At 40.0% G+C, this 16,227-nt stretch overlaps 1 long non-coding RNA gene across 1 annotated transcript; it reads left to right on the forward strand.

Moving 5' to 3' along the window:
• The first annotated feature begins 522 nt into the window (after positions 1 to 522).
• LOC142157736 (uncharacterized) lies at positions 523 to 1,937 on the forward strand. The gene is made up of 2 exons (XR_012692593.1): positions 523 to 719; positions 1,086 to 1,937. It is a non-coding gene; the product is annotated as an uncharacterized LOC142157736 (long non-coding RNA).
• Positions 1,938 to 16,227: the final 14,290 nt, after the last annotated feature.

The raw sequence follows: 16,227 nt of genomic DNA on the forward strand, positions 1-16,227 counted from the left end.
GGCGAGGTTCCACAGTGGCAACCGGCAAATAACCGGACGCGAGCGCCAAACGCATTGGCAGGAAATCACACGGCTCATCAATGAAATATCTCCGTATGAGCGTACAAAGGTTGAAGTACAGAAAAGGTACTAATCAAATTTAAAAATAATAGCCCTACTTAACTTTACTGACTGTGTCTATTTGTCAAATAATATATATAGATATCGCTAGAGATAAATATGGATATTGTGACATAGTAGCATTAGTCACCTGTGAGGTGAAACCACCTTGTGACTCCAATGCATTTGTTGATCAGGCCTTTTGTTTTCATAAACTAACACCATGGCCCTTGGTCACATTGACATAATATGTTTATAACATTATACGCGCTTCAAAAGAGCAAAATCTGTATTACTGTGTGTGAAGGTTAAATTGGTGTGATTAGCAAACGTGCAATGTATTTTAATGAAAAATGTGTCATTTTGAGTTGAAGGTACTATGTGAGGCAATAATGTTTGTCTATTCCACAGATGGGGAGACTATAAAGGACGCCTGAAAGCGAAGCTTGTTGAGATTCACAGGCATGCTCAAGGCACTGGTGGGGGGCCTCCACTACGTACTATTTTAACACCCCTCGAGGAGCGGGCGAGGGCTGCAATAGCCCTGGTGGAGATAGTTGGGGTGGGCGACATAGACACTGGCTCTAGCCCATCCCGAACAGGAGAGGCCGCTCCACTAGGTACATGATGAGTTTGCTTACTTAATGTCTGTAAAGCTTTGTATCTGTCTGAGTAAAAGTGTCAACTCTCAGGATGTGTGTGTGAAGGTAAACTTCAATTGCACAATGTGTTTGCCTATCACATAGTAGGAAATTATATTTACACACTGAAGACAAATGGTCTCAATATGTAGGGCTCATCCTAAAATGTCAGACCATAAGTGGCAATGTATGTATTTTGGGAGCGGAAAGGGCTGCTAGCACATTCAAGGGAAGCTGACACTTTACCAATGCTACATCACGCGTTGTAAGATGTTTTTGCCAATATAATATCGCACCTTACTCTTTGATTCTAATTACTTTATTTTACTTATTATCTCTCTACAGAATGTGAGTAGCAGGCGCCTGCTTCACCAGTGGATGATGAAGTTGCCCGTGATGTGGAAGTGCCTCAGCTGCCTCCAGCTGAATACGTAAGGCAGCGGGCACTCGCACACGCAGCCCAAAATCTTAAAAACGCCACTGATGCACAGAATGTTCACCTGTCACAAATATCGAGCACTGTCCAACACATGGATCAGCAAATCACCAGTCTCACTAACACACTCTCCGTTTTCATGAGCACACACACCTCTTTACTGACGACACTCGCCACCAAAATGGATAATTGAAATACTTCAGTGACAAATATTGCAACACTCCTGGGTGATATCTTGCATGCCCACTCTCAACGCACCTCCGGCACAATCCCTTCACCCAGCTCAGATTATTTGTTCGCCAGCCCCCATACCCAGTTGTCTGTCGCCTCCGCCCTCCCTGATGTGTCTGTCGCCTCCGCCCTCCCTGGTGTGTCTGTCGCCTCCGCCCTCCCTGGTGTGTCTGTCGCCTCCGCCCTCCCTGACCCCGAACTATGTCGTCTTATGTGTTTAGCCTTTGCCCGTGGCTATGGCCAATCCCCTGTTGTGCCCACTTCCCCCTCGCCTGTCGTGGCCCCATCCCCATCCCCTTACCCTGCACCTTCACCTCGTCGGACACAACCCGCTTGCTTTGCCCCATTGCCTGGTTCCTCTAACTCCTCTACATCACGGGTGACAAGAAGTCGGAGTAGGGGAGCCTCCCTTCCAACCCCCTTCAAAAAGGCTCGGAAAAAATAATTTGTATTGTTTTAACCTAAAAATATAGTTTAATATATGACAAAAATATGTATATTTTTTTTTTGGTATAAAAAATTTCCTACTACTGAAATGTGTCTTTATTTGGTAAGGCATATTCCATAATGGTTTTTTTAAAAACAATACTTGTTATCAACTCTAACCAAAGTATAATCTCCGAACAAACAGCCTGATTCATTAACGTATTCAAACAAATATGTATCTAATATCAGTGTGCTGACCAAAACCATGGGCCTGATTGAGTAATGAACCTAGATGTCAAGGATACATATTTCTGAATGCTGCTCAAAAGCCTTTTAAAATGCAAGTGGTGCAAATTAGCAATAGGTTTAGAGCACGAAAAAAAATAATGTCTGTATCCTAATGTACCGCACAAATACTTGATAGCTTATTTGTACACTGAAATGTTCATGTCAGCTAGGACCTCTCCTACCCCAAAATTAGATCTCCAATGACATTTTTGGTTTACATCCCCCTCCAAACTCACATGCTTTGGCCTTGCTTAGTTACTTTGCCTTACCTTTCCAGAATGATTCTGGCCCATGGTTTGCTGAAGAAGACTTAAACAAGAAGTGTATCAAGGTAAGCTTCTTAATGATTTTTCCACAGTGTTTCTTTATTTGCCTGAGTAAATTATTTCAAACACAGCGTGCAACTACAGTGCCCCTTTAGAGGTAGGGCAAATCATTCTGTAAAGGAAGTATTGCATTTGCAAACTGTTAACGTGACACAAAGGAGCCACAAAAGACAGGTGTTAAGGTAACCAAATTAGTTGATTTTTTTTTGGACATGATGCCACAGGACAAATATTGTTAACTACTATTTTGTACAGGTAAGATTCTGTGCTAATTCTAAAAATCTAATAAGGGATTTGTATTTAAGATTAGTGCTAATGCACAGTGTGTGGTACACTGGACGTCCTTTAGCATAACAGTTATTTACATGTAACCTCATGACTTTATTGCACTAAGCACATATAGGTTGGGTCTCACATTTGGATCTTAGGTGCACTTACCCCATCAGCCGCTGTCATATCACGGCTACCTGGGTCCCTTCTGGTCGTCAGCAACATTCCCGTCCTCCACAGCTCCGTTTGTAATCAAACACACACTGTTTGTTCTGCTGCATGTGCACAGGCATCTTGGATGCAGTCAGGTGATCATTCCAGATCAACCAGATTCAGCACCTGTGATCCCATTAAGTGCTCAGCCAATAGTTGCTTGGGACAACCTATTTAAACCTGCTGCTGTGATCTGTTCATTCCTGAACAACACACTTCTCTCCAGTGGATAGTTATTGGCCCCAGTGTTTCTGGCTGCATTACAAAATCAGTGTTTGTGTCCACATTCTCAGACTGCTCATTCCCCTGCTAGATTGGACAATCAGCAAGAACATGAGCAGGAAGATCATCCAGGCTGCTCTGTTCAGACCTGCTGCAGGTAATCCCAAGGGTCCCTGATTCGGATCAAGAAATACAGACTAACGTGACAGTTTGACACACTATAAGGGTGTATGTAGTGCTGTGTGTCTGACTAATCATGTAAGACGCAAATGAAAAAGCTTGGAGTATAGATATGGTTTGCTCAGGCAAATATGCACACTCTGTAATACAAGTAAGTAGACTCCAAGAGTTAGTTTGTCCACCAAACTCCTCTATCCTGTAATGACTTTTCCAAACTCTATGATCTGATCCCCCCCAATCCATGATAGTTTAAACCAATCTGGAACCTTGAATACATTATTAAAACAAACAGACCCTAGAGTTTCTTACGTTATGTACACTGATTCATTCATTGTTAGAGTGGGCACGTCCCTTGGATTTAGCTCCCTTCCAGTTTTGGAAAACATTTATGCAAGGCCAAGCTATTTTATATAACGGGCAACATATTATAATTTGAAGCTTGGTATGTTGTGATTTCTTGCCAATACAGACACAGGTACCCATTGCACACGTTCACCATCTATAAGCCAAATAAACTGGATGCCTCACCTAACAATGTAAACACCAACAATATCTACCAGACATTAAACCCTCAAATGACTGTGTGCTCGGCCCAACACTCTTGGATTAGATGGTGGTAAAGGAATTTGAACATGGACCCATCATCCTATAGGGAGGATATCTGTACATTAAGGCTTTGTACTTCCCTTGCCCAAGGCATGGGCAAATGCTGCAAATTATTGTTAACATTGACTAGCATGTTTAAATAGACATAGGTGGTATTACGGCGCAAACTAACACAATTTACTCTACACACACACACACACACACACACACACACACACACACACACAGGGTTTGAAGAGAAACAAAGGTGGAATGTGACTTTGGTCACTACTTTCTACTTTCAGAGGGCAATCTACATGAAAATGGTATTGAGAAACAATTACACATTTCTACACCACAATAACATTGGAGACCTACATTGTCAGGTTCAGCAAACATGTCAAGTGACTGCTGCCTAACAATGTGTGTAATCAGACTAATGTAACTAGTTCTCATGTGGAGTATCTATGTTAGCTGTAAGTTTACATATAGCTGCCTTGACCAATTAGCAAACTAGGGGCCTGATTCATTACGGATCTTATCTGTCATTTTTTGCTTATCTTAAGCTAATCCACTCTGTTCATGCTCAGAAAAGGGAGATAGGAAGCAAAATCGACTGCATAAGTGAAGAATTTCTTACGTTAGGATGAAAATCCATCTTTACTTCACTCTTATCTCCCCGTTTCTTCGTAACAATAAGCATCTTACCTTTTGCACAAGATAAGAAGATCACTAATGAATCAGGCCCTAGGTGAGGTATTACATAACCTAGCAAATAAACATTGTAAAAACACCAAGAAAAGGGTGGAGACTGGAATATTTGCTACACCAAAGGTGGCTAACACATATTGGTATTATGGCCTTGTAGCAAGACTCCACTAGCTTAGTGCCCTAACGCATTCCCCATAATTGGGAGTGTGGGGTTTGTGTCTGGCATGTGGGTGTTGGACCACTTCGAAACAAAGTGCCACTAGCACAAGAGAAAAAGATTGTTATCCTGTTTGGGCAAGGGCCAAAAGTTGGTAGTGTTTGACCTGACACTGCTAACATTTTTGGCTTTCTTTATATACATTTATCTGTAATGTCATGCCTATATTCCTACGCACATCCCATGTTCGCTCTAAAAGCTGAAAGTGTCCAAACAATTTACTACTAAGCACCCAAACACACATACAAACCTCCACACTATGGACATTTTCTAAAAATATACATTTACCCCATTGAGCGTGTTTGTAGGCTATGGTGTATCTGTGGCAAAGGACAAAATAACCACACATAGATTTCATATATTTAAAAAAAAAACCTGTTCCACAATAGTTTTGATAGCACTACACATGGATTTATGGGTATTAAAATATTAATCAGTGCACTGTAGTAATGGTACAAAATGGCATGACAACTGATTGCTGACACATTTGCAGCATAGGCTAGATTTATTACATATATGAATTCAAACGTGCTGACAAAAACAAAGCAAACAAGGTAATGGTGTGTGTGTGTAAAAGTTCCTTGGATTAAGAGATGACAATCTGGCCAGACTGAAGAGAGACATAAGCAGGCTTGGAGCTCTGGAGAAATTCAACAACATGTAGTGAGACACGAATTGCACAAATCCAAAATCCACAGCAACACACCCTGTTGAATGAAAGTCAACAAATTAATATGGCAATATTAGCTCACAAAACTTGCATTTTGATATCAAGAGGTTGAGCACTGTATTGGCATGTGTAAAAAAGCCGGTAATATTATAGTGTATAATAATGGCTTGTGTGTTTGGACTATACCTAGGATTCTGAATGCACTATTTGACTTAATTTGAAACACCAAACCCATATGTTACATAGCTAGCATCTGCCCATATGTTTTGTTTGTGCAACCACACATTGCAGGCTTAGTAACAACATTATTGTATGGAGCACACTCACTGGCCAATCACATTTTAGTGCAGATAGCACTATACTACTTACATTTGACAACACCCTTCACCATGGCAACATCCACCAACTCCAAAAGGAAGTGAAATGGCAGAAAAGCCAGCACTGCAGGCCAAGTGTAATCTAAAGGCTGTAGATATAAGAAAAACAAATAAAGTGTCAATAATGTGCACTTCTCAACACTATATGTGCTGATCAATAAACTGTAGAAAAACCAAACATCAATTATGTTGCCACATTAGGCTGTTGATTTAAACTACCCCATTAACGTGCATTTAGCAAAAGACATTAAGGCTAAACTTGGAGGCATGAAGCTATACTTTCTACACACATTGTAAAGGTACAATACAGGTTGCCATGGTTTTTCCCCTATTATTACACATATAAACCATTTCACTAACACACCAGGCCATGTCTATTCATATTCCCATTTTGAATTACCATACCTTAGATAATCAACCCTTGACTAAGCTTGCACATGATTTGACTACTGATCTTTTAAATGTGAAGATATTTATGTTTTGTTCCAAAAAAAAATAAAAAAAAAATGACCCCTTACATTGTAACATGCTTTGTCCACTAGAACATTTACTTATTTTTTATCCTTTGCTCTCCTTAATGACTCAAGCACAGAGTGTTAATGTGTCTTTAAAGGTAGGGTCCGAAAAACCACACTTCAAATAAAGGTATTAGAAAAAGAAAAAAAAATAAATTACAACAGCATGGACATTCTTAATGCAAAGTGTTTTAACAAGGGGTATGTAATAAAACAATCTGGTTTCTACTTACCACACACACAGACAAATGTGGAATGTCAAAAAGCAATCACTAGACACCCAAAAAACACAATCCAGGACCAAGATCTGTGGGGGAGGGTAAACAGGTACAAAATAAATCAATATAGATGGATAATCTTTATGTGTGTCACTACATTTGAGAGGTATCTATGCAGAGGCACATCACAAGTCTACACAGTTGCCTCAATATTCAAACTCTGCAGCTAATTAAAGACTTTTCCACTAACCTTCAACACAAAAATCTTTACCATTAGGACCTTTCAGCATAATTTTCTATCTGTATCTCACCAATACCTTTTCCTAAAAATAAACATGAGTGTTGAGCAAGGTACAGCAATAAACTGCAGAGATTATGAAACATTTCACCATTAGGGGCTACTTACCCAGAACTGTGACTCTCCCAACAACACAGAAGGTCAAGCAAGGTATTTTTAAGTAGCACTGTAATTAGTGAATTAAATGCAGGTGAGTAGGCCGGAGAGTATGCCGGACACGTCATTAGGAGCACGCAGGTGCGTTCTAATTAGCCAAGTGTGTTTTTGTGTAAAAGTGACCTGACATGTTAGCAACGTTTATTTTCTGTAGGGTAAGTAGAGATTATAACGATTATTACAGATGTCATTAATGAGCTAAGCTGTTAGTGTTGTGGCAATAGTATGGGTAAAATAGTTTTAAGTACAATTATATGACGTATGATTCATTTGCATGTGCTACATTTAGATGTGCCGCAATAGTGTAGTGGTTATGTATTTCACCCACCAATACTAAGTGCAGAAGTTTGAGGCCCCAGGTCAACCCTAAGCACTAATTGAGTTAATAAAACACATTATTAAGCATACTCCTAAAAGTAAAAAACTATATGCAACTGCTTGTATTTAGTGTAAGATTCGCAAATGCGCTTAATTCCTTTTTTTATGGTGAAGTTTTTGCAGCTCCTGCTGCTTTAGTAAAACAGTGTTTTTATTAATGTGTGTGTTTATCTAGGGTTAATATTTTAACACCACGTTATCCATCATGCTGTTCATATTAATTGCAACATGGCTGATTTATCAGGTCTAAGACAGCCATTCAGCTGTGCAAAATAGTTAATGTTCAGTTTAGTGTTGGTGTTTCAATGTGAAGTATACCTCAGTGAATAAAGAAATGAGCTTGCAACAACAAGGTAATGAGTTTGAACCCCGAATGATGCGTGTATGTGGCTAACCTTGGTATATTTACAAGTTTGAGGGTATTTATTCCACTCTGTGACTTAGTATATGTTTTGGTGTGTAAGGTGGCTATATGTAATGTTCAACAGTGTTATCAGCTACAACACAGCAAAGCAGTTGTTGGCAAAGACTTTGGATTTCAAAGACATAGGAATTCTGTACTGGCAACAGTGGAAAAAGCTAAGTGCTCCACCAAATCAAATATTAGAAATGGGAGCAATAAATGTAATATTTTTGATTTGTATTTATCAACATGGATATATTTCGATATGCATAAATTTGGACTCTGCATGCACCAAATCTTTCTGGGTATAATATTTCCAAGTATTGGCATTTTTCCCCATGTTTTAAGGGAAACAACTTATGCTAGAAGTTGCTCGTCATCTTTAATTTGTATTCTATTCCCTTGACATCACCACTTGTACAGTGGTGTAGCAGTTAGGCAATCCACCTTGCAAGCTTGCTACATGGGTTCGAGTCCTCACCAATTCTCTCGGCTCTTAGGGATCATTAATATCCTTACACTATTTGTGTTGCTGTTAAAAGTGTCCCTGTGGTAATAGTACACTTGTTTTAAATTTGCATAAATCATCTTTGTAAAACCCTAAAATATAGTTTCGAGTTATTATATGTCTATTATTATTATTTGTTATTGCAAACGCACCATCACCAACTGTCAAATCAGGCCTGTAACATATTGAGACTAATGATATTGGTAATTGTTCAGAATGGTTGGAGATTTATCATAAATATTTATGACAAAGTCTATTGTTTGGGAGACATTTTACATAAAATGAAATAATTACCCATGCAGTGTGCACAACAATTCTGGCAGCCGGAATGAATGTGGAATGCACTGAGGCAACCATTCCGGCAGTGAAATGAATTTGGAATGCACTGACGCAACAATTCCGGCAGTGGAATATATGTGGAATGCACTGAGGCAACCATTCCGGCAGTGGAATGAATGTGGAATGCACTGAGGCAACCATTCCGGCAGTGGAATGAATGTGGAATGCACTGAGGCAACCATTCCGGCAGTGGAATGAATGTGGAATGCACTGAGGCAACAATTCCGGCAGTGGAATGAATGTGGAATGCACTGACGCAACCATTCCGGCAGTGGAATGAATGTGGAATGCACTGAGGCAACCATTCCGGCAGTGGAATAAATGTGGAATGCACTGAGGCAACCATTCCGGCAGTGGAATGAATGTGGAATGCACTGAGACAACAATTCCGGCAGTGGAATATATGTGGAATGCACTGAGGCAACCATTCCGGCAGTGGAATGAATGTGGAATGCACTGAGGCAACCATTCCGGCAGCCGGAATGCACTGTGACCATAATGCTGAGAAGATATGTGGCTAGCAGTGTACAGGCCTATAAAAGCCAGTCCTCTTTACTGAAGAGGCAGTAAGCAGCAGAGGGCGCTATTTCCAGCTAACTAATTCCGTCATTCCGGCAGTTCCGGATTGAGGCCAAAGGGCCAAAATAACATCAAACTTGTTGCACTTGCGAATTGCATTGATTAGAAAGGGGTATGTAAAGAAAAAAAGGCTTAATTTACACAAACATACTAATGGAACATTTTTAAGATATCTAAAAGCTCAATAATTTTATTTTTTTTTTTTTAAAAAAAAAAATGGCACAAGCAGTCTGTATTGATATGTATGTATGTTGTGCATATTTTGTTTTGCATTTTAAACGCAAAAGATGCTCCTAAAGGCGTTTAATAGTGGTTTTAGCTAGCTGTATTGGAGTTAAACATGACCCTGGCCTTCCTTAACTTTTGTGAAAGATTTGAGACAGGAGTGACGTCAGTTTCACTCATCTGGGCAGAGGGAACGCCTTCTATTCTCAAGTGAAAAAGCATAGCGCCTACTTTACTCAAGTACTATCTCATCTCCGCCCAGTCCGCGCCTACTCTCCGCCCATTCCCACCCATATGTTCTCAAGTGGTCAGCAGTCATCTCAAATCTATTTGCGTTGGAGTTTGAGATTGAGTCGCCTTTTGAGAGCTGTATCTGCCGTGCTTGAGTAGTGTATGTAGTGTTTTGCGATGCTTAAGTGTTGTTTCGCGCATGCGCAGAGCCATTTAGCAGATGCGTATGCGTTTGCGAACTTTGATGAATCGGGCCCCTTGTTATGTACTTTGGTAAAATTAAAAGATACTCTATCAGTCTGTAAGCCTACTCTAATGTGCCACACAGGTTCATATATTTGTGTTTTAAATTTCATTGAGGCACTTCCTATTTACTGGAGCCCACCCAGGCACTCCAGAAAATATTATTATTATTATCATTTATTTGTTAGGCGCCACAAGGTCTCAGCAGCGCCGTAGATAGTACAAACAGTAGACCATACAGGGTGAAACAGTACAGAACAGTAAACACAAAGTACCAATGCTTCAGAAACTCCGGGCAGACAAATGGAGTAAATACGGAGCAGAAGAGTAGGTATGGAGACAGGAGGGGCCCTGCTCATTCGAGCTTACATCCTAAGGGAGGGTATATAATATATACCCTAAGGGAGGGTAAATATATCACTCTCTTCTTGTCACAGCTTATTTTATTTTCAATCTTGAATTCTTTCTTGTTTGAATTAGGAATCACTGTATCATCAAAATCTGTCTCATAACAATTACAGCAACAAAAGAAACCTTTATTGTTTTCTACTAGCCACTTGCTTGTTTTCTATTTCTTTTATTGGGGAGAAAACTTTGTAATAACTTTTGTTTTAGGTTAGAAGCTTTTGTATAAATAATTCTGAGTTCCTTCGGAATCATGTTTCTTAAATCATCATCCTCTTGAAGCACATGCCAGTGCTTTTTTAAGATTTTTTTAAACAAGATTTGATAAGCTGCTGTAATTGGTAATACAGGGTACCTCTTCCACTGATGTTCTTTTGTCTACTTTCTTTATACATGTGAAAAGATTTTTCTATCCTCTCCTGCAATTTAATTTAATTCTGTCTACTTCTCTTTCATCATAATTGTGAACTTTGAAATTGTTAACAAGGATTTTACCATCCTCAAGAGTTACTTCTGAACAATTCTCTGAATTCTTCTAAACGGTCTGATTGATATATTATGCAGCCATTTTTTATAGCGATTACTTGTCACATGTGTATACCAATTGAAATCTACCGGTTTATTTTATGTTTAAGTGCAAATCTTTTTATCCTACGTGCAGATTTCTAGGTCTAAAATAACAGCCTTCTCTGTGTTTTTTCTGTCATAAATTCTAAATTCACTTCATTATTATTTAAATGTATAATAAAATCATTAAAAACAGATTATGTGCCCCTCCATATAATAAAATCATCTATATATCTAAATCATTTTACCAGGTATGTAGCAAGTGGGTTATTAGCCCAGGTAGTATCTTCCTCCCATTTTGCTGAAAACAAATTGGTCAAACCAGTAAGTACTCATTGCTATCCCCCGTTTTAGTTCATAGAAGCCACAATGAAACTAAAAATAATTATGTGAGTTAAATATTCAATCCCCAAAGATTGGTCATCCTAGGGGATTTTCTCTATTTTTGTGTACAGAAAATAAACAACGGGATTCTAGAATGTTCTTATTTCAAAAAATTGTGCACTGTGAATTTTGATTGAAAAATAACTTATAACAACTAAGGCAAATATAAGAGACTGTAAGTAAATACATTTTATAAATAATTTATTCAATTAGAAGATCACCTGGTGCCCATTATTTCATCAGAAGTATCTGTGCAGTATTACACCTGTTGCATCTGCATTAAACTTGTTCTACTGTTATCAAAACTGCGTGTGGGACACTTTTTTGTTACCTTTAACTTACGGGATCCTGATGTGAGAGAAACTCAGCTACGGATGAGTAGTTGACTAAAGAGTGCTACAAGATAGGAGATAAACATTTTATTTATAATCTTATTATAGTCTTTATATGTCTTTTCTCCAGCACAAACCAATTTCTGCAAGTTAAAATCACTGCACAACTCGCATACCATTACATCACATGACAGTAGCATTCACACTATCACATAAATATTCTGTAGAACATAACACTTGGCTTAAGAGCTGATATCTATTGTGGGACTAACACTCTCGCTCCACATTTGGCATGCTGCAGATCAAGACTCTTTTAACTTGTTCATATAAATAAATATTTTTTAACTGCATACAAATAAACTGATGAAGATGAACTGCACATAATGCATAGCTAAATATTACAATTAAGTCATCTTTGTGTAATTTTCTCTTCACTCAACTGGTCAGGCTAGTGGCACCATGCTCTGTCCTCACACTTTGTGTCATCTTCTGAGCACACATGTTGCATGTTTAAACATTTGGGGAGAAAGGTATCAGTCATTTTTTTTAGGCAATTTGAAAACCACTTAAAACAAGCTGTATTCTAAAGAGCCTGTCATTGTTGGCTTATGGAAAATGGATCCCTAGGCTCTGCTGAACATAGTTTGGCCCACCCACAGGCGCAGAGTCTAACAGGCAGGTGGTTTTCACCAGGAACCCCCGCAAGGAGGTATGGTCTTTGCGGCACCAAACCTGCAGGTCTCGGTCCTGTGAGTGGGTGAACAGCAGAACGGTGTGGAGGAGGCAGGCGAAGCGGGTAGAGACTAGAACCCACAGGTGTATGGTATGGGAACAGGAACACTAGAGATAAGACTGATGGGCAGCAACAAACGAGGCACTAGGAGAACGGGTGTCCTGTGGTATAACTGGGAAAGAGCAGAAGCTGTCACAATGGTGTATCCAGGAGTGATTGGTATAGATACTGGAACAGCGGGAGTACAGCACTGGAGTTATGCTGAGCACACACGGGAAAGCAGAGGTAGATTAGGGAGAACAGCCGATGAGTCACCAACGCAGTTGCGGCTCACAGTGATAGCGGTTAGAGAACTGGAGCTGTCACGATGAAGTACATCAGAGATGGTATAGAAGTACTGGAGAAGAAATAGTTCAGTAGAGCAGGAGACTGAGAGTAAACTGACGTGGTGAAGGTAACTCGTAGTAACAGCCGATGAGTCACAGTAGTAGTAGCGGCTCTGAGTGGTGATGGTGAGAGAACTGGAGTTGTCACAATGAAGTACAGTTGAGATGGTAATATCAGTACTGGAGCAGCGATAGTTCAACACAGCCGGAGACTGAGAGCAGACTGAAGTAGCAGGGGTAACTCGTAGTAACAGCTGATGAGTCACAATAGTAGCAGCGGCTCTGAGTGGTAGCGATGAGAGAACTGAAGCTGTCGCGATGAAGTACAATGGAAATGGTAGTAGCAGTGCTGGAGCAGCAATAGTTCAACATAGCAGGAGACAGAGAGAAAACTGAAGTAACGGAGGTAACTCGTGATAGCAGCTGAGGAGTCACAGGTGTAGTAGCGGCTCTGAGTGGTATTGATGAGAGAACCGAAGCTGTTACAATGAAGTACACTGGAGATGGTAAGAGATGTACTGGAGCAGCGATGGTTCAGCACAGGCCACGAACTGAGAGCAGACTGGAACACAGGCAAACCACGAGGAGAACAGGAACCAGAACCACAAGCTATAGGAAGTGAGATTGAAGAACAGGCATCAGACAGGTGAATCCAGGAGGTTTAAATAGTGCTCCAGGAATGCTCAGCCAAAGACAAGAGGAGGGAGATCCAGAAGTGCACCTGTGCAAAACTGAATGTAGCTGACTGAATGAATGAAGTTTGTCTGATGCTGGAACATGGCAGTTTCCAGATGAATGAAATGCGGGTAACGAGACAGGTACTATTTGCGGCACTGAAGCGTTACAGAGCCATTTCATCTTTTCCCATTATATGAATACAAATCGCTAAATGTATTAAGCTATAGTTTAGCAAAGTGGCTGAAAATCGCTATCCAAAATGCCGGAAAAATAATGCTGGGTTTGACAGAAGAGATTTCTATAATTTGCATGCTTTGGCCTATGGAGTCCTATAATAATGCTAGAGAGATCTCTAAATTTGTAATAATGTTAATACAATGTTTATATTTTAAATGGTTTTATTTTATTTTTTAATGTAATAAATAACCTTATTTTTTCATATAAAAATTAAAACTGTAATAGCTAAAAACAGTGATGAAGCAGGGGAGCTCTGAGGATCAGCTTATGTGGACAAAACAGATAGAAGGGAGGCAGGCCACAGAAGGACTAAACTACTTTGCATGTTAGTATTTAATGTAATCATTTGTAATTATAAACAATTGTTGTAAATTTCAAACAAACCACCAACATACAGTTTTATTTAAAGTTTTTACTCAATTCCTCATTAGTGAGGATTGCACTGTCTAACATACCTGTGTCAACCTGAACCTGGTATGTGTAGAATAAAACCAAAATTACCTACCAATGATCCCCCCCTATTTATTACACCTTGGTTCATGTACATGGACCATCACCTAATGTAATTTCACCAAAACACAATAGAGTAATTTAACTTGTATAGAAAAATAATTAGATGCTTAAATTATTATAACATTTATTTTTTACTTTTTAACCATATGCTGGTCTTCTTGGGTTTGTCCTTCCCCCTGGTCCACATGCTGTATCTGGGTGAAGTGATAGGTGCAGATGTAGCTGGTTTGCTGGATTGGATACTTTTCGGATTACTACTTTGCTCTTGAAATCTTAGCTCTTTCAATGTAGCTTGTTGAGGTTGCCATATTTTAACTGAACTCGCTGACCGCATCTGCCTATTCATATCATTTGTTACTTGTATAGTGATACAGAGAGCATTTGAGTTCCTGTTTTGTGAGACCTCTATGGAACTCAGTCCCTTCAAGCCCATGTGCATGTATTGGCTTACACTGCCCATATGTAATCTTTGACAGTCCATAGATTATTACTGTAGAATTTCACTTATAGGTGATGACATGTGTAACAAAGGGAATGGTTTGCCAAAGTCATCTAAGAGAAGAAGCAGATATTCAGCTGACAGTCTGCAGAAAAAGGCTGCAGACTGGGTTACACTCAGGTATAACAGTGCACCTAGGTTCAGAGATATACAGGTGTAAGACATGCGCGACAAAGTAAAAGTATAAAGAGTGATTTTACTTACATGCTTTCACTGTGTCTTTTCCACAGCTAACAGCAGAGCTGACAGGGTGTGTCTGAAGTGAAGAGGAATTACAGAACACCTGAAGAGACTTTCTTTTAAAGGCAAGTTGGGAGTATCGCCTCCCCAGCTTGCTAAGGCTGTGGGAAGAGTCTCTACGTTATAAACTTGTATCGTGCACTTGTGCATTGCGACTGATTCTTTTGACCATAAGACTCAAGGGCCAAACTGTGGAGGTAGTGGCTGCCATAGCACCTATGCTGCCATATCCCTTTGTTCTAGGGTAAGACTTTTCACTGTTTAAAGAGGTGCACAGTGAGCAAATCCATACAGACATGCCGACAACTGATACACCAGTTTGAAGCCCGATCTTCAAACTGATCTTGGCAAAACTTTCAAGGAAGCCTAAACAATCAATATCAGCATTGGCTGGTGATGACGCAGGTGTCCCCATCTTGCCTATTGGTGATGGTATAGACTCGTCTAGTTATCCAGAGCGGTTGAGTGTGTCAGACTTTCCACATGACCAGAGAAAGGTGGTGACTTTACAGCATGTCTTCAAGTTGCCTAGTAATATTGGAGATATTGCAAGACCTGTCAACTTGGCAGACTGTATGCCATCTTATGTGGTCAAAAATAAAGTATTATTTGCTGCTGTGAAGGGGAAGAAGGTAGATTAACTGGTATTTCCACAAGTCAATATTGCCCTTTGGCTATATGGTGGGTAGTAGACACTGGGACGAGGAAGGAAAATTTACGTCGCTGTAAAAAGGTTTTGTAAGGCTTGTCCTGAATTCCAGAAAACCTATCCCACTATCGTAGTACTGTCACCATTAGAAAGGGCTCACATGCGTTCTTTAGCTAAACAAGAGGCCATGAGTGGAGAGAGAAAAAACAGTATCACGCCTGAGGATCTGTCTGTACCCACACTGGGTTTTGTCTCTGGAGCTGAACTGGTGACTACATAGACAAAGCTGGGTGGTCTAATTATTTCCCTCTGTATATAATGAATAGACTGGTGCAGATGGTGGTTACATTAGAAGGGGGGAGCAAACAGGAACTGATTTGCTGGACCGGACTGGAACCGGAATGCTAGACCAGACTGTAAACTGAATGCTGTAACCGGAATGCTGGAAGAGGATTGCTGTAACCAGACTGGAACTGGAATGCTGTGACCGGAATGCTGTAACCAGAATGCTGGAAGAGGATTGCTGTAACCGGAATGGAACCAGATTTCTGTGACTGGGTTGTAACTGGAATGTTGTAACCGAAATGCTGAAAGAGGATTGCTGTAACTGGAATGCTGT

This window comes from Mixophyes fleayi, chromosome 5 (assembly GCF_038048845.1).
Source record: "Mixophyes fleayi isolate aMixFle1 chromosome 5, aMixFle1.hap1, whole genome shotgun sequence".
NCBI lineage: Eukaryota > Metazoa > Chordata > Amphibia > Anura > Limnodynastidae > Mixophyes > Mixophyes fleayi.